Here is a 24,421-nt window from a genome sequence, read left to right as displayed (position 1 = left end):
CTTTCCCATCCATCCCACTCTACATTCACAAATAAGCTGTACTAAAGACATTGCTAGACACAGCTAGTGGAGTTTCGAGAAGCCATGGCCCGCAGTAGAGGCATAGACCCACCCACTCACCCTCGCACATACAGTATTCTGACTATGGCGTTGAGGGGCAATAGAAATGATCAGGTGAGAAGCCTTCACAAATATTGTTCTATATGCCTGAAATACACGCTCCATCCTCTCTTGTCTGGCTCATTCACATATTTCTATTTTCTGCTAAAAAGTCTCTCATTTAGAAAGTTCTTCATATGTTATTCTGTCATTCGTTACATTTGTCACGTTATAATTATGTATTTATTTGTCTGATTAGATTTATTGTCTGTATTCCCCACCTTGTTCATTGTCATACACACGTTTCATATACAGCCTGGAACACAGAATGTGTCACATAAATATTTATTGATTAAATTAATAGATAAGTAAATGAGTGAAATGAAAGTGTTAGAAGACATGACTTTGTCATTTATTAGGTGTCAATTATTGGGCAAACTACTTAACATCTCTGAGCATCAGGTTCCTCGTTTCTAAAATGGGAAAATAATAACTTCCCAGCTTTTCTTAAAGGGTTACATGCAAGTTAACTTTGGAAACATCTAAACCCCACAGAAATATAAGAAATATACTTCCCATCAAGAAATATAGTAAAGAAGCTAATCCTAAGGGAATGAGAAAATGCTTAGTTTTGCAATTAGGCTACATTTACTAAATCAAAGAAAATGACCCTTGAGAACATTATATAGATCCAAACTGTGGAAAGAGAAGTTCATGCCTCAGCATCTGTTTCTTTTTGATTGGTGGTTTATCCGGGAGTTTGCTTGGACTGAATTAGCAAAGTTTTACCCCCATTCCAGACTTTTGTCCTGTACTTCTATCATTCCATAATACAGCAAGTGGTCAAAAGCTCAGGGAAGTTGCAACCAGTTTAATATTCCCAGTATTTAATAAGCGACAGCCAGAATGTTATCCCAGGTGTGATGGCTCCAAGCCTTGATATTACTCTCATGCCTGGAAAAAATATTGTGTAATTAAAACAATTTCATCGAAACTAACCTTTATTTATCTGTCAAGTGTTAGAAAACACAGAGAGAGAGAATCTTTTGGATTATTGATTTTATATAGTGAAATTGCAAATCAAAGCAAGGCGTATTTATTTTTTTAGTATCTTTTCAACTCTCAACTATACATTTCTCTGAATTTTATTATAGCCCATTGGTAGATAAAACTGTAGGATAATTTCAGAAATGGAGGATATCAACTGTGGGAGGTAGTGGCAGTTCAGGAAAATGTTATCTGTGTGAATTGCAATTATGTAATTCTTACCTCAGCTATAGTCTATAGCTCTGTCATTCATCTTACTTTGTGCTGCCCACAAGTTCATTGCCTAGAGGAATAAAAATAAAGAAACATGGTGTCTTTGGTTAAGGTCTCTAAAGTAGTTTTTTGGTGAATCAAACTATCTTTCCCATTTAATGCTTAATAAAAGCCACATATAATGCATACTTCAATTGCTGCATAAATACAGTGTTTGCTGTTTTCAAGAAAACAATTGCTTAACCCATTGAGAGGAAAACATATTCAAAAAACTATCTCAGCTAGCTACCTTTTTTTTTTTCCTTTCTTTCTTTTTTTTTTTTTTGTGAGGAGGATAAGCCCTGTGCTAACATCTGCCAATCCTCCTCTTTTTTTTTTTGCTGGGGAAGACTGGCCCTGGGCTAACATCCGTGCCCGTCTTCCTCCACTTTATATGGGATGCTGCCACAGCATGGCTTGCCAAGCGGTTCGTCAGTCACACCTGGGATCCGAACTGGCGAACCCTGGGCTGCCACAGCAGAGCACGTGCTTAACCACTTGTGCAACCAGGCCGGCCCCTCAGCTAGCTACCTTTTATTGCTCTTAGGTATATCTCCATGAAGTGCAGAGGGAAATCTAGTGACTGTAATAAGTATCTAATTTGATATGTATGCAATTGAATTAGCTTTACCCATAGCATTTCTACCTCATTGTTGTTTTATAGGTAATTCAGGGAACTAAGGCAATTATTTACCAGAGGTTGGTCTTAACCTTAAGAATGCTACTTGGACAGTCATCTATATAATCTTATTAAAGGATTTCTGGAAATTACCTAAAGTGTCTCTCCAAATTTTCTCTCAACTAGCCAAATTCCAATATAAGCGGTTCATTCTTTGCATAAGATTTTGCATTGAAAGTTTTATACCTGAAATTAATCATCAGCTAATAGTACCTTAACTTATCCAATCACATCCCATCAAGACACATAGTAGGAAAGTTATTTCTAAGGGAGTGATAAAACGCTCATCAGATATTCAATAAATAATTTCTGAGCAAACACTCCATTCCGGGCACTATATGAGGTACTTGAACAAATATAATAATGAACAATATTAAGTCCAAACCAAGGCTCCTGCTACAGTGAAATGGCTGGAAAAGGTACTTAATTAGAGGTCTCTGCGCACAGCATGGAATGAACTATGGAATTAGTCGTCTGATTTCTACTTGGTGAATTTTGTCACTGGGCTTAGAAGAGTCTACTTAGACACATCCAAAATTTAAATAATAAAACTTCAAGGGTTTCTATTGGAGCTGTAATTCATTCACTATTCCAAGAAGAAATGCACCTGCTTTATTCTTTTTCATACAAATATGATTGTAATAAGATTTGGTGCTGATTCATAACTTGCCCCTTTATTGCTTACTCTTTTGAAAATTTCACTTGGTTTGCAGTTGGATTACATCAAAATATCTAGATTTTCAGTAAACTGCCTATTTGAAAGCCTGGAAGAAACAGACAAATCACATTCCTTTTATAGGTCACATCAGGATTATGCCCAACAACATTGGTATTAAGTAATAAATTTGGCAGTTTCATTATTTTCAGGGTGTAAGTATTTCCATATAAGTGTGTGCTATTTGGATTTATTTTTTTCAAGTTATCTCCACAACACATTTGTTGTTTGAATACAGAGCTTAAATAATAATAGCATACATTAATACTTATGGGTAATTTTTTAATGCATAATTTATACTTATTTTATAAGTAAATTCTTATATTTCCATGGGGTTTAGATGTTTCCAAAGTTAACTTGCACATAACCTTTTAAGAAAAGCAGGGAAGTTATTATTTTCCCATAAATGAATATCCATACTTTATATAGTTTTATCCTCCCAACACTTGAAAATACTATCAAAAACTTTTAATTTTTACTATGAAAAGTTTCAAAAAATATAAAAGTTGCTTCTTGTAGTTTCAATAATTATCAGTTCACAATCAATATTGTTTCATTATCTCTAACCAAAGCACCCTCTCTACTCTCTGGATTCTTTTGAAACAGATACAACTCATATCTTTCCATTCATAGATATTCCTGTATGTATCTTTAAAGATAATGCTTTTGTAATCATAAACACAAGACTATTATCACACCTAAAATAAAATTAATAATAATTCCTTAACTTCATCAAACACCAGCTCATGTTAAAATTTCTCTGAATGTCTCATTTTTTTCAGTTTGTTTATATCAGGATTCAAATACAGTCCATAAATTTCAACTGATTGTTTTATCTCTTACATCTCTTCCAATCTATATGTCTCCCTCCCTTTACTTTCTCTTGGGGATTGGATAGCAGTAATATTTCAATTGTACTTTATTTTCTTTAATTATTAGCTGGAATACTTTTATCAAGAGATACTTCAATCATCAGTGACATGGTTATGCGAGGTATGGTTTTTACAAGAAAAGCAAAATAAATGTTTGTTTATCTTCCATTTTTAAAATAGTGAATTGGAAATAAATAAGTTCTGAGGATCTAATGTACAGCATGGTGACTATATTTAATAACACTGTATTGTATACTTGAAATTTGCTATGATAGTGGATCTTAAGTGTTCCTCTCACAAAAAAAGGTAACTGTAAGGTGATGGACGTGTTAATTAATTTGATTGTGGTAATCTTTTCACAACGTGTATATATAGGTCAAATCATCACATAGTACACTTTAAATATATCACAATTTTATTTGTCAATTATACCTTAATAAAGCTGGAAAAAAATAAAATAAAGTAGTGAATTGGTTTCCTAGCATAATCCAAAGCTACTTTATGTATCCTTATGAACTCATGCATTTAATTGTATTTGATGAGTTGCAAACCACTGAAATTATTACTCTCATTAATTTTGAATTGTCTCTTCTTTGACAAGGGACGTTTTCTTCACGTTTGCCTCTGAATAATTCTGCCAAGACCCTACCAAGAGTCTTTGATAACTTTCTTACTGTCTGATATGATAATATGCTCCAGAATTATCTTGCATGCTTTTTTATATCCTAACCCAGAACTGAAACAAGACATTTCTCCAAGGAGCACTATTCCTTTTATTGGAAAATGTTATATAGATACTATAACCTAGGTGGCTAAGGGTTCCTAGAGGTTGGTCATTTTTTTCTAGGTTTTTTTCAGTGAACAGAGATGAATAAATTCTTACTTTAATTGCTAAAATACATTATTAGTTCATACTGATACTTCCAGTTAAATTAAGAACTACAAGATTTTTACTTGATCCTTTCAATTTTACAAGTGTATCATCTTTTTCCCATGCTCAAAATCCTATCCTAAACATCAACATATATATTTTCTTTATTACAAAATACACACACACACACATATAGCGTATATAATATATATATTACAAATATATAGACCATTGTCTCGGAATAGCAATCGCCACACTTCAACTTACAGTATGATTGCTAAAATAGTTTAATTTATTTTTGGCTTCTTATGTCCATATTAAATACTCCACTAGGCAAGCAGACTAATTACTGGGTTTAAAATCATTTCAAGGAATACCTCCCTGTGTGGAAAAACTCTGAATTGATACATGGGCTCATTCATTTCATTTTGCTTTCAATTTTAGGTGTTGCTTTTATTTAAATTTGTCTTATAAATATTAAAATAATAACATTGTTCCAAAGTCAACATTAGAAAAAAGATATATTCAGAAAAGTGCATCTACTGTCTCTAGCTCTTCCAGACTGTTCCATTCCTATAACTAACAGTAACCAGTTTTCAGTTTTTGTTTTTTTCTTCCATTTCCAAAAATATAGATAAATATAGTCATGCCCACACAAAAATATGCACATATCCCTTTAGATAATTGGTAGCATTCTATGCATACTTTTCTCCACCTTTCTTTTTACAGTTAATAATATATTCTGGAGGTCACTCTATGGTGGTGAATAGTAATAGTCCTCATTTCTGTATGGTACTATTATATGGATGTACCACAGTTGATTTAACTAGTACCTGATGGATGAGCATTTGGGTTGTTTCCAGAATGTTAAAATTGTTGCTTTAATGGATAGCTTTGCATATGTATCTTTTCCTAATTCTGCCAAGTGACAGAGCTTCCTAGAAGTGAAATTTCTGGGTCAAAGGGCGATTGACTATATCATATTGCTAGAAATTGCTAAGTTTATCCACAGCAGTGTTGTACCATTTTGTATTCTTATCAGCAATTTAAAAATAAATTGACTCTTTCTCTTTTATCAATATGGAAACTGATATTTAAAAAACAAATGATATTCCAAATTCATTCTTTTTCTAGTCTTTTTATAGTCTGCCACAGAAATGTCCATTTGGAGATATGTATATCCTGCTTAAAACGCCAGCTCAAGAGATGGAAACTATGAGATAGGGCCAGGAATAATTTAGTATGATGAGATAGTAGATGCAGTTAGTTCTTGTTAAGGAGTTTGGTGATGAGCAGTCACTAAAATGACATTAAGAAATGAAGTGACATGATTAGATTCATAATTAGAAAAATATTTCTAAAAATACTTAAATACTTTGGGTTACATTGTAAGGAAGAATTAGTTTGGTAGAGGGAGGATGTGGCTATTAATAGATGCTGAAGGACTCATAAGGTGGCAGAACTGAGAGGAAAAATGATTACTATGGACTGAATTGTGCACCTTCCCACCACCTCCCCCCACCACCACCCAGTTCATACCTTGAAGCCCTAACCTTCAATGTGACTATATTTGGAGACAGGGCTTTCAGGATGTAATGAAGATTAAATAACATCTAAGGGTGAGATCCTAATCTGACAGGATTGGTGACCTTATAAGAAGATGAGATCTCTCTCTCTCTCTTTGTCTCTCTGCACACACCAAGGAAAGGCCATATGAGGACACAGAGAGAACGCAGCTGTCTACAAACCAAGAAGGGAGCTCTCGCCAGAAACCAAATTTGCTAGCACCTTGATCTTAGACTTTCCAGCTTCCAGAAATGTGAGAAAATAAGATTTTGTTGTTTAAGACATCCAGTCTATGGTACTTTGATTTATAGCAGCTCAAGCCAATTAATACAGTGACCAAATGGACTACATTAGGTAGCAGCAGCTCTCCTCTCATTGTAGAAGTCCCATTGTATTAATCAGGAGGAAAAGGCACTTCTATATGTGTAGTCCCTCCAAATGCTTCCTTCCCACTCAGAGAGAGTTTGGAATAATCTCTGGAGTATTTCACAAATTCAAGCGCCCCCCCCCCACCATCTATCTGTTATCATGTTGTCTCTTGGTGTCCAGATTATTGATGTTTATCAATTCATTCAAAAATACTTATTAAACATCTCTTATTTTCCAGAGACTGTACCATTTGTTGAATAAGACAGATGCAGTGTTATCTGCTTTTAAAGATAAAAAATCTGGTTGCTGCTCCTGGCTCAATTAAATCAATGAAATTTTAGTGCCTCTAGCTTTTTGAGGTATTTTGTTGCTTAAATTGGTGAGTGGGTGTAAAGAAGGCATAAAATACTGCAGTATTTTTTTCTACTTATAACATTAATGGAGTGAACTCTGGAGTATAGCTACTACATTCTAAATTCCTCTTTTCTCGATAGGGAAAGTCCATAAAATTTCATTTATTTTCTCCTCAAAACTGGGGCATGGGTATGAAAGTATGCCTAAGAAAGAAAATACTAAATTAAATGGGATTTTTATTATTAGAAAATTGGTATTTGAATGACAATATTCAAAAAGACTGAGGAAATTCACTAGTAAGATAGCAGTCAATCACTTTTGACTGGATAATACGTCAATTTGATTTTTAAAACCTTCAATTCTCAATCAGCATATATTTGGATGAAAGATAAATGTGCATTTGTGAATTAGTCATCCCTGTTCTTTCTCTAAAAAGGCTGAAACCAACATGTCCCATTATTAACTGTGGGGAAAAAAAGGCCTTTCATGAAATTTGATCTTTGGAGAATAATGATAGACTGTTAGGCTTTTAAAAATATAAATATTTGCTTTTATCATCTAATAAATATCTAGGAGTACTACATTCTCAGTTCTTTCTAAAGGAAAAAAAATTGTCAGTTCAAGTTATATTTCACTATCTGTTTCCAGTGTGTTTCTATCCAAGAAGTGCAAACAAAAAGGTTAAATGATAAGAAATGAATCTGTTTTCTAACCAGAGAGAGAGAGAGAGAAATATCCCCAGCACCATCTCTGCATGGTTGTTATGATGCTGTGATATGACTACCTGAGGGGAAAGTCAGATAATAAGGAGAAGGAGATAAGCTGCTGAGTTACAGTGGATGTAAGATTAAGCCACCACTCAGAATGGTTCTCGACATGCTACAAGCATCATAATAAACGCACAGTGAGGAGCCCCAGCATCTCACATGACTTCACATTTGCCCTTTTCCATTCACTTTCAAAATGGTTCAAGATTGGATAATAAATTATATAAAAACTCAAACGATGTATAATCATGTAAAAAAGGAATTTGATATAGTTAATTATAAACAAGTAGGTCTGATTTTTTAAACTTAAAACTTTATTCCTAGGGAGGAAAGAAACTAATTTAGAAAGTAGTTGACTGAGTTTTGCCCTCTGACAGTGCCGTTGTCCTGATTTTGAGTTCTTTTGAACATGGAAGCCCAAATTGTTCTCTCTTCTTCCTGCTATGAAACTTTTTAAGAGTCCAGTTCTTCAATCACTATATCAGATCAAGTATTCACTTCCCTGTAGCTATATTTCTTGACGTGATGCTTAGAAAAGAGGCTTGATTCAATTCTGGTCTTTAGTCTACATGGAATGGATCAGATACAAAGAATCGAGCAGGTCAATAACATTTGATAAGATATATACAAGGACTTCTCTTGTTAGACAAGGGAAAAGCCCCTTTGGGCTTTGGGCTTTGGGCTTTCCTGTAAAGGGAAATTAAGCTTGGAGAGTGGTGTGAGTTAAAGGAAATATGTTTAAGATGAATAATAATAAACCAAGTTTTTATTTTGGTGAGAATGATCCAGCGAAGTGGGAAAAATGTGAATTAAAAGAGAGAAGTGATAATGACAAAGAAACATTCTTGAGTAGGTATGCCAAGCACTTAAGTTTTGTGTCAGTCCTCATGCAGATATTTGGCAGTAGGATGGAGAAATTCTCTTGATTGCTTCTATTTGCTCTGTGAAATAAAAAGTAAATTGTCACTGGAAGGAAGTGGGGGTAAAATGGTTTGAGAAAGCAGGGTGAGATATGAAACAGTTGGCTCCAAGGGTGAAAAAGAACATTATCAATAAGGGAAAAGTATTAGGATGGACAGATAGTACTGAAGGATCTGTTGATCTTGGTAATGTTAAATTTAAGGTAAGAGCGTATATATCTTTTTAGCCTCCACTTCCTTCCACATAAGTGAAAATGTAGAATAGTAAGAAAGTTGGGTAATAACTCTAGTTCTGAAATCGCAACTGAGTATGATTAAGGGCACATGTAGTTGAAGGGGTATACATTAGAGTGATTAATGTGATGGGTCATAGAATTTAAGCTGAGTAAAGAGAGAGATGAGAACTGGACTGGCGATAAAATAACAGCTGTTGGGTAAATGGATATTAGGTCTTGACAAGGTCATATTTCTTAGCATTGAGGCTAGAGTAAGTGAATTGGAGAAATAGGAGTGGGGGTCAGGAGTGGGACTGTTTGAAACTGAGATTTCAGAGCTGATGCAGATATTGAAAAGGATGAGATCTAAGATGTGACTACGGGAGAGGGAGAATAACGTGGGGTCAAACAAGTTTTATTGAAAAATGAGGAAAGAATCCAGGGAACCAGACAAATAATTTATGTGCATGTCGAAGTCTCAATAAATGATAAAAGGAGTAACAGTGGAAAAGAAGTCATCGAACAAGAGGCTAAAATCTCCAGTAAAGATGGGGATGTGATTGCAAGATTGGTAGCGACCAGCCTTAGATTGCATGAGGCCCACGCTTCAAAGGGGTTGGGCTTTTTGATGGTCAGAAAGAGGTAATTACAATTATGAAGAATACCTTCTCCATCTTTAGGACTTGTAATAGATAGGATGTGGGAGAAAAAATACAATCCCCACTTGAAAGCGCTGTCTCAGAGAAAAATGATTAAATATGCAGGGCAGAAGTTAAAGATATAGAGCATTTTGTTAATAACAGTTTGTGAGTTTCAGGCGGCACATTGAAGCCTTTGGAATATTAGGGAGCAGTGGGAGAATGAATTAGACTAGGGACCTCAAAAAATCTTTCTAAAAAGCAATATTGAGTAAACTTTTTATCCCAAGGTGAAATATTATATTTGGTAAAATGATACTTAATGAAATGTAAGTGGCACCATGGTAATATCCTTTTCATACAGTATTACATAGGATAAAGCAGGATACAAAATTGTGTGTGTGTGTGTGTATCTATGTGTGCATGTGTGTGTTCTTTGTGAGAAATACTCTTCTGTGTATGGAAAATCTTTCAAAGAGAACATACAACAATGAAAATAGTTTTGCTAAAGTGTAGAATTATTGAACTTTTCCTCTATTTTTATTCTGAAAAATTTAAAGTCAATATTCTATCTTCAAATAATTGTCATCACCCTGTTAAATATATTTAATGTAACAAATCTCTTAAAGACAACATACTCTTCAAGCAGTAATATTCACTTTTCATAACACAGACATAAATGAGAGAAATAGTTATCACTGTTACAGTTATAAAAACTTAGTCATATGTTGATTCTTCAAAGTGACTAGTGGACAATTACTATTAACAGAATAGAAATAGGAACAAGGTGAGACGATGTCTTCAAACTAAAAGAAATTGTGTCTAAAATAAATCACCCAACTTTAGTTTCCTTGACCACTTTTCCTAACTAATGATCATTTACAGTTCTTTATTGTCTCTCCCCTAAAGCTGAATGAGAATCTGTAATACTAACATCTCAGAAAGATAATATAAACAATAACCAATTTTAAAAAATAAAATTATCAGTTCTGAATCATGAATCATGATTGTCGTCATGTCCACAGCATCAGGAAAATTCATTTGTTTCTAGGAATTATTTTGTCCAATTGAGATGATTTAATTTTGTTTACTTGAAAAAGACAGAAATATAAAATATAAAAACAGCTTGCCTTTAACTATAGAGACTAAAATTTAGTTTCAACTAAAGAGTTCTAAACATTTCATTTCAACACACAATGCGTAAATGCATTGTTTGCATATTAAAAAGTTACATCTGAACCAAATTAGTAGTGACTTCACTATTGTTGCTGAGGGTTAAGGTTAGATTTCCTGTGAACACAGTCCCTGAGATGTAATATCCTAGATACCAAGCTAATGAAGAAAAACCACAGACTCCAAAATGTGTCCATTTGATGTATTTGTGACACCAAACTCATTTAGCAATACTTGTCTAACACATTCTCATTTTATGGGCCATAATTATTAATTGGCTCTTGTCCAAAGTAATAAACATTTTTAAATTTGTTATTATTTGTGGCATTTGGGATAGCATACAATTAATAAAACACTTTCGAGTACAGTGTCTAGAACAAGGGAGGCCTTGGTATGTACTAAGGACAGTAAAAGGAGGTCACTGAAGCCTGTTTGTATAGAGCACCAAGGATACGGATTAAGCGCAAACTATAGGAAATGCTTTGCGTTACCTACATTGATATAAAGTAACCAGATATTTAAAATCATCACACAACTGGAACTGTTTTCAAAAATCTTCAAGTGGTTCCCAGATTTTAAATTTTAAATTTCCTTGAGGCTTTTAGTGACATACCAAGAAGTTTGAATTTCATTTGATCCAGTATTTTAATTCATTCCCTTGCTCGCTTTATCTTCTAAAGACCCTCACAAACCAAGAGGTATTCGTTGAATTTTATGTTCGTATTCAAGCACAGAAACATTAGCTGTATTAAATATGCCTTTTCAGACTCCACTATGCAACCTCAAGACCTAAATTAGAGGTAGAGGGCCGGCCCGGTGGTTTAGCGGTTAAGTGCACACGCTCTGCTGCTGGCGGCCCGGGTTCAGATCCGGGCACGCACCGACACACCGCTTCTCTGGCCATGCTGAGGCCGCGCCCCACGTACAGCAACTAGAAGGATGTGCAGCTATGACATACAACCATCTACTGGGGCTTTGGGGAAAAATAAATAAATAAATAAAATTAGAGGTAGAAAAATATCTATTATTATTGTTCAACACTGTATAGGTTTCTAGTTACTGTTGTAACAAAACTCAGTGGTTTAACACACACACATTTATTCTCTCACAGTGTTGAAAGTCAGAGTCTAAAATCAGCTTGCCAGCAGGGCTGTGCTCCTGGAGGCTCTAGGGGAGATTCCATCTCCCTTCCTTTTCTGGCTTCTACAGGTCACCTGCATTTCTCGGCTTCTGCCCTCATCCCACATCCTCAAAGCCAGCAGTGTAGCATCTTCCCATCTCTATCTCTGAACTCCACTTCCATCCTGGAATCTTCTCTATGATTCTCCTTCCTCCCTTGTGATTATATTGAGCTCGCCTGGATAATCTCTCCTTCTCAAGATTCTTAATCGCATTGTCATATAAAGTAACATATTCACAGATTCTGGGGATTAGGATATGGACATATTTGAGAGGCCATTATTTAGCTACTGTAAGCACGCAAAGACATGGCACCTTCTACCAAGAAAGCAGCACCGATGTTAACAGCTGGCTTGACCTGGCTTAACTGCTATAGCATTCAGATAAGTAAAAGCAATTTCTTCCCTAGGTTAGTCAGGCCACCTTTTTGACTCTCATAATTGTTGGAAATTACTTGTGTTTATAAACTGTTTGAGGAACTATGGCTTTTTCTCACATAGAACAATCAATGCTGTACATAGTAATCAGTAAATTATGAAGAAATATTTAAACATGGACAAACACTTTAACTTGAAACTTCTAGAAAAGACAGAAACGATAACATCAATCTATATAAATCTCTTCGGACAATAGCTATTGTTACCATGTACATTTCAAATTTGGATACGTTATTTCTAATAATAACTGACAGCTATTCTTTAGTTAATATATGATACATAAGACTGCCACAATTTTTCATGAAATTCAGGTCATTAATAGCTTTTCTTAAATTTTCTAGCAAAAGAAGTATACATTTTGAAGATAAAATTATTGTTTTAAATGCTTTAATCAGGTCACAAACCTAATTAACTGGACTTTCAGCTTTAATCCTTAAAATTATTTCAGAGAAAATGTTTTGAGTAATATGTTTTATTATTAACGATTTATAAAACATTTTAAAAATCAAACCAAAATTATCATTATATGTAAATAGATTTTCTGTTCAGCCTGTGCTTAACTTCCTATAAAGCTGACCAAGCAACATTCCATGATAAATTGAGATGGGAGCCACTGATTGGGGAGATGGATGAAGAAAATGTCAAATTCTCCGTGTAATTTACCATCTCCCAAGAGGGACATTTGTAAATTCCATGTCTTCTAAAATCTGGCAATAAGTCTTCTGGCAAATGACATCTTGCATTATAAGCAGTAGATCCTAAAACCATTTCAGCGCCAATTCTTTAATCAGACTGCCTTCATTGATAACTAACCTTTTCCCACGGTAATCTCTTAGAATACCTAATGTCACTGCATAAGCACTAATGTTCCTTTTTCCATATGTTAGGCTACCACTTCAAGAAAACTAAAATTATTTTAGACCCTTACAATTATTTTATTCCTTTCAGTTATGCCCTGGAATAAAAAATATTCTGCCATTATAAATTACTTTTAAATGAGCCATATTTTCATTTTATTTTAAGAAAGAGGAATATTCATTGGGGACTTCTGGGAAGATATTGGTATGAACAAACATTCCAGGAATTCCATCTTTTATATTCCTATTAAAACACACATTGATAGGGGCTGGCCCAGTGGCGTAGTGGTTAAGTTTGTGCCATGGGCTTCAGCGGCCTGGGGTTCGCAGGTTCGGGTCCCAGGCATGGACCTACACACTGCTCATCAACCCATGCTGTGGCAGTGTCCCACATGTAAAATAGAGAAAGATTGGCATGGATGTTTGCTCAGCAACAGTCTTCCTCAAGCAAAAAGAGGAGGACTGGCAACAGATGTTAGCTTAGGGCCAATCTTCCTCACCAAAAAAAAAAAAAAACCACATTGATAATAATAATGGTCTCCAGTCCTTAAAACTTACTATGTAAGAAGTACTGTGATAGACACAACATGTTTTAGTGTATTTAATTCTCACAGCAACCTTTTGAAAGGATGAAACTGAACCTCTGGGAGATAAATTGCCCAAAGTTACTGAGCTATAAAATGGCAGAGCTAAGATTTTGATCAAATCTATCTGATATCACAGTCTAACTGCTTAAAGTATGTACTTAGGGAAAACCTTATCAGTCTGAAAGCTAATATCAAGTAAAAGCATTTCAAATTCCAGTTTGCATTTATAATAAAGATATAAATAAAAACAGAAACTTTCAAAACGGCAGAGTAAATCTATATTTTGAAAGTTAAAATATTGAGTGACACATAAGAATACTTACTGTATTTGAAAAACTTGAGTCTGGAAAAACATAAATGATAAAGTGCATGTCACCATCAGGGCACTATCCACTTTATCATATAGAAACATATATCTGAGGTGATAAAATTATCTCTTCCCCAATAAAGATTTTTTTAATTATTTAGAAACAAATAATTCCACAGAAAGAGTGAATTCCTAATAGACTTTCTACTCTATACCCTTTCTTAACTTGGAGGAGAAAGAAAACCCTATAATCAAGCACTAAGAAGTCACCAGTCCCCAGGAAATCACTCCAATTTCATCAGACATCAGCTTCAAATGAACAAAACTGCTTTTGCTAAATAACATCACAAACTAACCTGCTGTATCTTGGAATGAGTAATGTCCACTCGCAAGCTGTTTCAAGTAGTAGAAGCCCTCAAAGTGCTGCATTTTATAGTCATGGTTAGAGTCACCATATATTTTATCACTAACTCAAGAAATTTTCGTATTGAAAGGAGGGTCCATTGATAATTATGTCAGGACAAAAGTAAAATATGATTGTCATGGGCAAACCAGGGCATTTTGTCACCCTAAAGACACCATACCCACAGGAGACACAATAGCTAAAAGATAATATATCTACAATGATGTACAAGCAGGACAAGAAACATGAAATCAAGATAAAACAATGTTTAAATGAATATAAGAGATCAAAAAACTACAACATTTTCCACATCTAGTATCACACGATACACTTCTACTGGACCACCTCAAGAGGCCACAAACTATGACCCACAGGGTTTGCCAACCCCTCTAGAGTAGGGGGTATGGCCTATGAGACAAATCCATGCATCACCTGTTTTTATAAGGCCCATGAGTTGAGAATGGTTTTTCCATTTTAGTCCAAATCAATCAACATTCACATATACCAGGCAAAGATATCATCAGTCTAGTACTGTTTTTTAAATTCCAGAAGATAAATTTAAAACCCTTATTAAAGAAATAGGAACCAATGGAAACTGGTTTGATTTTTAAATCAGCAATTATTTAGAAGCATGTCAGTTGCCTAACAGCTAAGAGCTAAAAACTCGCTTCTTAAGCAACTTTTATGGGAAGTAGAGGACTGCTAAAGATGACTGTTCACTGCTCAATAGTTAAATCTTCCCACAAAATAATAAATGAATTTTAAAACAGCTGAGCTATACCCTTGCAATTCGATAAATCAGGTACTTTCATCCTGATTTTTAAAGAAAGAGGAACATTCAATATTTAAATTAAAATTAAATAATTAAAGGACAATAATTAACATAAAATTAAAAGACAAATAAGCAAAGTTTTTTTACTGTTTAATTCATTTGTAGTAAAAGAGAATACCCTCATTTCTGTATGGTAAAAAGAAAGATTTTAACCAAGATACTTCCTTCATCAGCCTCAGATATACTTTAAGGGGTAGATATAGTCCTAATAGGTGAAAATTACAGATTATACATATAAATAATATACCATAATCTATCTATAATAATTTATCTATATGTATAGTGTAATCTGTCTATAGGTAGATATGGACACAGACATAAACACAGACATTGACAGACACATACATATAGATATACATAGAGGTATACATCGAGATATAAACTGGTACAATATAAAGTTACATTTTCTAGCAGCCAAAGGCACACAGATTCAAGAAGCACCAAGGGAAAGTTTTTTGTCCCTATAGGTAGGTTGAAATCAAGGCTCTGGTGAGGCTGAATTCGATTGCTTATCATTAAATAAATGATTCTCAAACTTTGGTGTACATCTAGAAATATCTGTAGAGATTATAAATAAAAAGTGGTATCAATGCCCTAAACCCAGAGATTATGATTTAGTAGATTTGGGTAGAATCTGGTCATCCATATTTCTCCTGTTTTCATAGTGATTCTGAAGTTATCCAAAGTTTAAAAAGGCTTGAATTCGAAATAATGTTACATTTGATGTTTAGTTGTGTAGTTGATAGAACATTAAAAAAAACGATAAATGCTTAGACTTTACTCCATAACAACTGAATCAGAATCTCTGAGTTTAGGGTCCAGAAATCCACATTCAATATGTCCCCTCAAACTACCATTCCAGAAGTGCTAAAAAATTATTTATAAAATTGATAGTTTTTCCATTTATATTTGCCTGGGTTTTGGGTTGCACAGTCAAGAATGTTGTATCATCACACTCTGTTTTTACAAATAAAAAAGGAGAATTATATATAGTGGCACTTTATAAACAATGTGCAACAAATAACCATAAGCTTCAATACATAACGATAAGGTCTAGCAAACTGTTTTTAGTCCTGCAGTCACCTCACATCTTTCAGCAGCTCGGTCAGTCAATGCAAGTTGAAGATCAAAGGAAAATTCTGCACAAGCTCAAGCTTGTGCAGAAGGGTATCCTTCTGCTAAAATACATCTTTCAAATGTATTGATTACCCGAAGAGATGAGATGAAAACTGCATCAATTTTGCCAACTAAAACAGACAATTTAAGAAGGACACGAGTGCATCTAGCTTGTCTTTCACAAAACTATATGCGCTTTGTGTTACATCAATTCACAGGTCTGTGTATACGGGAGAAAATTGAGCTCCTATTCTTGCTCAATTTCATCAGTCGGAAAATATTTTCTTTCTCTTTAAGATTGAATATTTTACAAATCTATTAAATTACCAGTTTAGCTACAGGTCATTTTGATTGACTCCTAGGTAGGAAGTTTAACCCAGTTTTATTTAATTGTCAAAGGGCCATTTAGAAGGGTTTCAACTACTGAGAACAGATGGGGAGAGAAGAGGCCACAGGACATAAAAGTCACTGATCAAAATTTCTGAGCAGAGTAAAATAATCGGAAACTGGTCTAGGTTATTAGAAAAGACATTTCATTGACATTTTAAAATCATACTTTAATGAGCCAAGAAGTTATAGAACATCACAATATCTTTCATTTGTAAGGCAATTGACATTTCCTTATTTTACTTGAGCTTCCTCCTCTCTAATCAATGATGCAGTATGGTTAGGATCAATTTTGCATTATTAGTCATAGAATTAAATATCTAATATGCAAATCCATAGACCTAGCTATTCAGCATTTTAAGTTAAATAGCTGCTTTAAAAATGTATTAGTTAAAATTCAATCTCTAAAACATATGCTTCATGTTTTTTAATACAGTTGATGACCACCCCAAGTGATAAATCCAAAACATACAACAGCCCTTCACAATAGTCACAATGGAACCACGTGTTCACAGTCCTCTCCCTTATGTCACACTGCTCCTTTGTTATTAGCAAAGAAAAATATATACATTCTGAAAAAAAATTCTGTGAGATACTGGCAAATTAGAGAATTTTCAAAGAAATACAATCCCAGTAATATGCCAGAATAAGTTGGTATACAAGGATAATCCTGTTGCTAAAGCAAATAAAAACACTGAATAAAATATGAGTTATCAACAATGAATGCATCACCCTACTCAAAAGAAATAAGCTCAAAAATAATTTTCATTGTGCCAGAATTAAAAAGAAAGTAAGAATGGTAAGCAGCAACTGAAATCAAGGCATCTCCCAGGACAGTGGGGCCTAAAATAGGACTAAGGAATGAGTGTGAAAGCTCAAGTGTGGAAAGAAATGGCCTTAGGCCTGAAGCAGACAGAGGAATAGATTTGAGCCTTCGAGTAAAACATAGCACTTCTAAGAACCGTGAAGTCTATAAATTTTAGAGCAGAGTGGTAAGGAGTCAATGGGCAATGTGTAGAAAAGAAAATTTTAAATGCTGAAAACATAAAATTATAAAGCACATACAAAACCAGCCTAACCTTGAAGTTAACTGATAAAACAAAGGGAATTAGCACCTCAAGAACCTGAAAAACTAAACCCCTCTTACAGTGATTATAAATAAGAAAGTAAGAAAGTAAAAACTAATTAAAGTGATAAAAAGGGAATAGACACCATGAAGAACAGAATTGTTTAAAATGTAAAATACTGGTTTGAAAAACAAAGACTTTCTAAAACTATAGCTATTAAAATTAAAAATTCAAAGAATGAATTAAATGGCTGATCAAACCTAGTTGGAAAGGAAATCAGTAAATTTGCAGATACTTCCGAAACTCGAAGCCCTGAAAGAGTTGAAAGCGTTTAGGTGAGAGGTATGGAGAACAGAATATAAAGCAACAATGTATGTTTAAAAGTAGTCTCAGAAAAAGAGAATGGAGAAAATTAGTCGTGGTCTATATTTGAAGAAATAATGGATACGATTATTTTTGAAATGAAAACATGAACCCACAGTTTTAAAGAGCACAAAAAGACACAAACAGGATATATTTAAATAAATCTACACCTAGACACATTGAAAGAATATTGTGGTAGGCAGAATAATGGCTGCTCAAAGATGTCCCACATTCTCATCACCAAAACCTGTGAATATTACCTTACATGGCAAAGGGACTTTGCAGATGTGATTAAGTTAAGGATCTTGAGATGGGGACAATATCCTGGGTTAACTGAAAGGATCTAATATAATCACAAGTGTACTTAAAAGAGTCAGAGAAGCAGATGTGATAACCGTAGCAGAGATCAGAGTGATTCAATCAATGGCTTCGAAGACGGAGGAAGAATCCACAAGGCAAGAAATGCAGGTGGACTCTAGAAGGTGGAAAAGGCAAGAGAACAAATTCTTCCCTACAGCCTTCAGAATGAGCACAGCCCTGCCAACAATTTGATTTTAGCACACAGAAACATATTTACTCTTATGACTTTCAGAACTGTAATATAATCAATTTGTGTTGTTTTTAAGCCACTACATACATGGTAATTTGTTACAGCAACAACAGAAAGTTAATGTATATATCTAATATATATTCCTTCAAAAGAAAGGAAATTGAACTGTATACATGTATGTGTGTGTGTGGACAGGTAGTGTATTTATAGTATATATTTGTGCATACATACTATATATTATACACATAGTATAGAGATAGACAGATACATAGATACATACATAGAAGAGAGAGAGAAACAGAGACAGAGACACAAACAGAGAGATTGAGCACCACATATATGGTACTCAAAGTTAAAGTATTGTCTTGGAAGAGGATAGAAGATAATGATTAATTTTACATTGTGTTAAATAGAGTTTGCATTTAAAGAATTAAAAGTAACTTCTAAAATAAAGTCAATAAACTATATAACTTTGAAACAAGTAGAGGAGGCAACATGAGCGGAACAATAAGTAATTACTTCAATAAGTACATAAAAGGAAAATAAAAACAGGACACCAAAATGCAGAGAAAGCATGATGAACAGAAAACACAAAGCAAAATGCAAAAACTAATTCCAGATATGCTAGTTTCATAACAAATGAAAATGGATTAAACTTACTCAATGGCCGTGGGGCTGGCTAAGGCCTTCCATGAGACAGTGTTGCAACTAAACATGGCATAAGGTTGCAGTGCAATTATTAAAACTTTCACCAATGGTAAAATCTGGAATCTTATTCTTGTGGGAAATGTATCAGACATTTAAGGAGTTTCAAGAAAATAGTTTAACTATAAGAACAGTGGACTTGGAGAGCTGTTGCTAAGCAGCTAATCAACACCATGGAGAAAAGAAAACAAAAGGTTGGGAGTGGTGAATCCATAATTAAAAGCCAAATATGAAAGCCAAAAGCTCTCCTAAGTAGCAGCATATAAAGCAATTTTTATCCCCTTCAACGTGAGAGCAGAGAAAGTCCAGTTCCAGCCCTAAGACTTAATCAATAGAGTAGCTGAAGACCAAAAAAGGTAAAATTCCCAGCCTAGATGCCAAGGTCAAGGTCCCTGTCCAGAAAGAATGGGATCTTGAGACATAAGTTGTGAACATCTGGATTGATGCACAGGTTGCTGTGAACCCTATGAGATGTTAGAATCTATTTGAAGATCACATAGAGACTTACCACCGCCCTATAGGACAACATGAGCCCTTTCAGGATCTGCCTCCACAAATCCTCCTACACACTAGACTAATAGCCAAGATTAAGCAACAGTGAAACCAGGACAGACTTGTGCTATACCCTGGAAGGGACAGCAATTCATTTTGAAAAGAATAAAAACAAAGTTGAGGCCTGGCTTTGCTTTGCTGCCCACCTGGCTACGGTTAGCCTCGCTATCCTTGAGCTTCAAGAATGTATTTCTTGAGCATGAGATGCCATGTGATATCACATCAGACCAAAGAACCCACTTTATATAGCAGAGGAGTTTCAATAGTGATAAGCAACCAACCATAGAATCAACTGGTCATATCACATATCACATCACTCAGAAACTGCCAACCTGACGGAACAGAGGCACAGCTTGTCTACCAGGCCCGATGTGATACCTTGTGAGGATAGGGTGCCTTCTTCCAGAACAGTTTGCACTCAATCAAGACTTTTAGAAAGGGTTATCACCTATGGGAAGAATGCATGGGTCTGGAAAGCAAGAGGTGGAAGCAGGAGTGGTCTCACTTATTGTCATTTCCATCGTCCCTATTTGGAAATGTGTGCTTCCCATCCTCACAACTCTGGGCTCTGCAGCTTGGGAGGTCCTGTGTCACAGAACCAGAACACAGAGCAAGAGTTCCATTAAACTGTAAGCCATGGGTGCTGCCTGGGCTCTTCAGGCTCCTTGTGCTAACTCGGCAGGTAAGGAGTTGTCATCTTGGTGGGTTTTATACATTACGATCATTAGTAATGGGGGCAGACAGGAACATTTTGATATACAAGTGACCCACTTGGGTGCCTCTTGGTACCCCTTGCACAATTTTATTGGTAAATAACAATCACAGGAGCCACAGCTTGTGAAGAGAATGTTGACTAGGGGATCAGGCCTCTCAAGGATGAGGTCTGGGTCACACTACCACTTAAGCCACTGAGACCAGCAAAAATACTAGCTGAGAGTGAGAACACTTTTGAAATGTTAGTAGAGAAGGACGATGAGCATCAGTTGCAACCCTTAGTCTATGTTCAGGGAGAGCTATCATTCATCCCACTATCATCCCTCTACTAAGTCTGTCCATGAATAAAGACTCCGTGGAATATTAGAGGAGCTAGTCTCTGGAATTATACGAGAAATGTATCCAGGAAACACAAGGGGAGGAATATAACATGTGCTGTACTGCCTGCCTGGATCCCACTTCAGGGATGAGCGACTTATTTCCCCTGTTGTTGGGAGTGCTACCAATAGTCAGCTTTCAGCTGTGGACTCTCTTCAGGAATTGCCTTAGTTAAAGCAAGCTGCCCAGCCCAAGGACATGTTCCCTTCCTAGGTCAGCTGACATCCATTGACATATTAATGCAGGGCTATAAAGGCCCAAACATCTCACCCCGACTTAGGCCAGTCCAACTGTAGAGCTCTCCACGGGGTCAGCTGAGCCACTAATGAAACTGGATCTCAGCCCAACTTCTTCCTCCGCCCAATCTGACTTCCATCCCTTCCTTTCCTTCCACAGGTATTTCTCTCAATGGAACTCCCTATGAAAACTTTTGCACAATAATCACTATATCAGTGTCTACTTCCCAACTTGCAACACACGGGTATATTATGTGATTTTCTTAATTTGAAATTAAAGATATGCATGTGGGCTGAGATTCCAAGGGATTAATTTTATTAGAAATCCATGGGATTATCTGACCAACATTCTTACTTCCCTTGGGGACTGTCCCCCTCCACAATCATACCATTGTTGTATGGCAGCTGGAACAGCCATGGTTCAATATGACCCCACTTCAGACCAAAACAGATTGGTCAGCAGTGAGTATCTGGCCTAGTTGGATCAATCAATTCATTCTCAAGGATGATAAGATAGCTACTCTCCTCCTAGTGGCTGGCATTATAAAATATTAACCTTGCAATCTGTCAGCCACTGTTATGTTCTGTCATGTAAGATTGAGAAATGAAAGCAGCAGAATTGTAGAAAAAGAGAAAAGTATGAAGTTGATATGCAAAGAAGGAGGAAAAATGGAGAGATTCCTAATAATGAACGAGTCATTGAGTATAATTGTTTCTAAATCCCAGCCACAATTCAGTCTGTGGGTTTGATGAGACAACCAAGTTCCTTATAAAAGATTTCATATTTTGATTGAACTACTTCAAAATGGGCTTGTGCTATTTACAAGCAAAAATCTAAACAAATGCCATTGGAAACATTTGTGTATATAATGTAAAACCTATTATAATTTCACTGAACAAAACGGAGTTAAAATTTGTAATCTGTCTGGTTTTCTATGGTTTATCAATGATAATCTCTACATGGGACCAGGGGCTCAAACCAAATGAAAAATGTGTCATTTTCATTCATGCATTTATTCTGCTTTTAAATCTCTCCATTGCACAGATAAATGTTCTTCTACACTGGAAAAATCATTTTAGTTGTAAATAACTTTCACATCCATATCAATTTTCAAATTATACATATAGTATAAATCTTTACAGGTTAATATACATATTTGAAGCATATAAAAATAATAAGTACATTACATTGCTTTATTATTAACTCAACTTTAATCTAAGAGCATTAGAATTCTCATAGGAGTTATTCCTTGAACAGATCCTTTCAAGTCTAATGATTTCTTTGTGTGATTCATAGTTTTTTACCAGTTTCCTAAATATATTATATCATTTTAGAAAATGATAGTCACAGTGTAAATTTATTCACGCACCATTAAATTTCAAAAGAAAATAAATAGTGACATTTGGATTGATAAGTATATTGATGGATATTATCAGAGCATAAATATTTATTGCGAAAAAAATTTTAAATAACTATTTTGTATTTAGTCATATATGTATACAACTATATTTATTATACTTATGTATATTGATTTTAGATACATAAATATAGATTCTGCCATTTACTTTTATCATAGTATAAAATTAAGTGTATATCTTTAATGTTGCTTAAATTGAGGGAGAAATATTCATACTCATGCTAAAAAGTACTCGTTTTTCTATCAGACTCAGAAAATGAACATACAAACACAAAACAAGAACAAAAAAGGGAATGATCTCATCTGTATGCTAAACACAAGTAGTTCTATAAAAAAGACAGATTTATTTCGATCATACAAAATGCTTTGGACAGCGACTGGCATAAATTTCTCAAAAAATGTAGCTAACATATAATTTAAAATAATCCAAAGGAATATGAGACTATTTTGGATGCCTAATACCTCTTTAGCACTACAATGCAATTCCCAAAAGGAAGTTTTTTAAATTAAATATTACCCACCAGGGCCGGCCCTTTGGCTTAGCGGTCAAGTGCACGTGCTCCACTAACGTCGGCCCGGGTTCGGATCCTGGGCACGCACCGATGCAGCGCTTCTCCGGCCATGCTGAGGCCGCATCCCACATACAGCAACTAGAAGGATGTGCAACTGTGACATACAACTATCTACTGGGGCTTTGGGGGGAAAAAAAAGGAGGAAGATTGGCAATAGATGTTAGCTCAGATGTTTCCTCAGCAAAAAGAGGAGGATTAGCACGGATGTTAGCTCAGGGCTGATCTTCCTCACAAAAAAAAAAAAAATTACCCACCAATATGTTGTGGTTAGCATTGTGCTAGCATTGCAGCAGAACGAAACTGACCACATTCACTTCAGTGTTCTAGCATCATGGAGTTCTAGGCTTATGAAAGTGATTTAATCTACAGTGATTAAAGCACATTGACAGTGCTTGGAAATCAAACTGTTTAAAAGATGTATTGATACCAACTACATAAAAGACATCATATGTGCTTGGTGAAAAGATATAAACATGAATCAAACATGAGTTTCATTCTCAACAACAAACTTCTAATCAAATGAGAGATCAAAGACGTACATAAATAGGCAATAGATATAATAAATGCTACCCAAACCAAAGAGGAGATGAATCCACCTGTACTGAGCAGAAAACCCAGCAAGGCAAGAGGCTTTTCCTCCTCTGTCCATTTGGAGAGTGCATCCTTGCCCTAAAGCTGGGTTGGGGAGGTGATGAAGAAAATTTTGCAGAGATCATAAAGCCAAGCAGAGCAACTGATTTAATTTTTAATGCTGTATGGAATTTACAATATTTTGTTTTCATTATGGACCTTTAAAAGCATGTTAAAGATCGTTTCTGCCTCCCATGGGACTTTAAAACATTTAAAACTAATAACTCCCATCTGTTTTTTTTCCTTGAACTTTTTCTCAAACTTCTGGAGTTCTATCTCTTCCAGAAAGTGTTAATTATATAAGTTTTAGCCTTGGTCTTATAAATGCTTATTCCAAATCTTCACTTGTTTCTAAATTCCAATATCCACAGGTTCCTCCTGGCTCAATACCCTGAGTGACAGCCTACCCTGGATCCTGGTTGCCCTACACACCCTAACATGCTATTGCTAAATAATCTGGGACTTGGGGAACTGTTTTTATATTTTCTGATTGGATTTCTCCACCCTATCTGCTGCCAAATCTACCTGGATACATACAGACAGCCTTAAAAATATGTATGCTAAAGAGAAGCCCATAAATAATTTGACAGTTAC

The 24,421-nt window shown here is 35.1% G+C and overlaps 1 long non-coding RNA gene across 1 annotated transcript in view; it reads right to left on the bottom strand.

Moving 5' to 3' along the window:
* Nucleotides 1-328: 328 nt before the first annotated feature.
* LOC131407199 (uncharacterized) overlaps nt 329-24,421 on the bottom strand; it is a 173,668-nt gene continuing 149,575 nt past the window's right edge. Inside the window, exons 4-5 of the long non-coding RNA XR_009220463.1 lie at nt 1,369-1,429; nt 329-1,053 (exon numbers count right to left, since the gene is read on the bottom strand). This is a non-coding gene — a long non-coding RNA (uncharacterized LOC131407199). The remainder of the gene's footprint in view (nt 1,054-1,368; nt 1,430-24,421) is intronic.

This window comes from Diceros bicornis, chromosome 6 (genome assembly GCF_020826845.1).
Source record: "Diceros bicornis minor isolate mBicDic1 chromosome 6, mDicBic1.mat.cur, whole genome shotgun sequence".
NCBI lineage: Eukaryota > Metazoa > Chordata > Mammalia > Perissodactyla > Rhinocerotidae > Diceros > Diceros bicornis.
The sequence above is the reverse complement of the archived record's forward strand: the minus strand, read 5'-3'. Positions and strand labels throughout refer to the sequence as shown.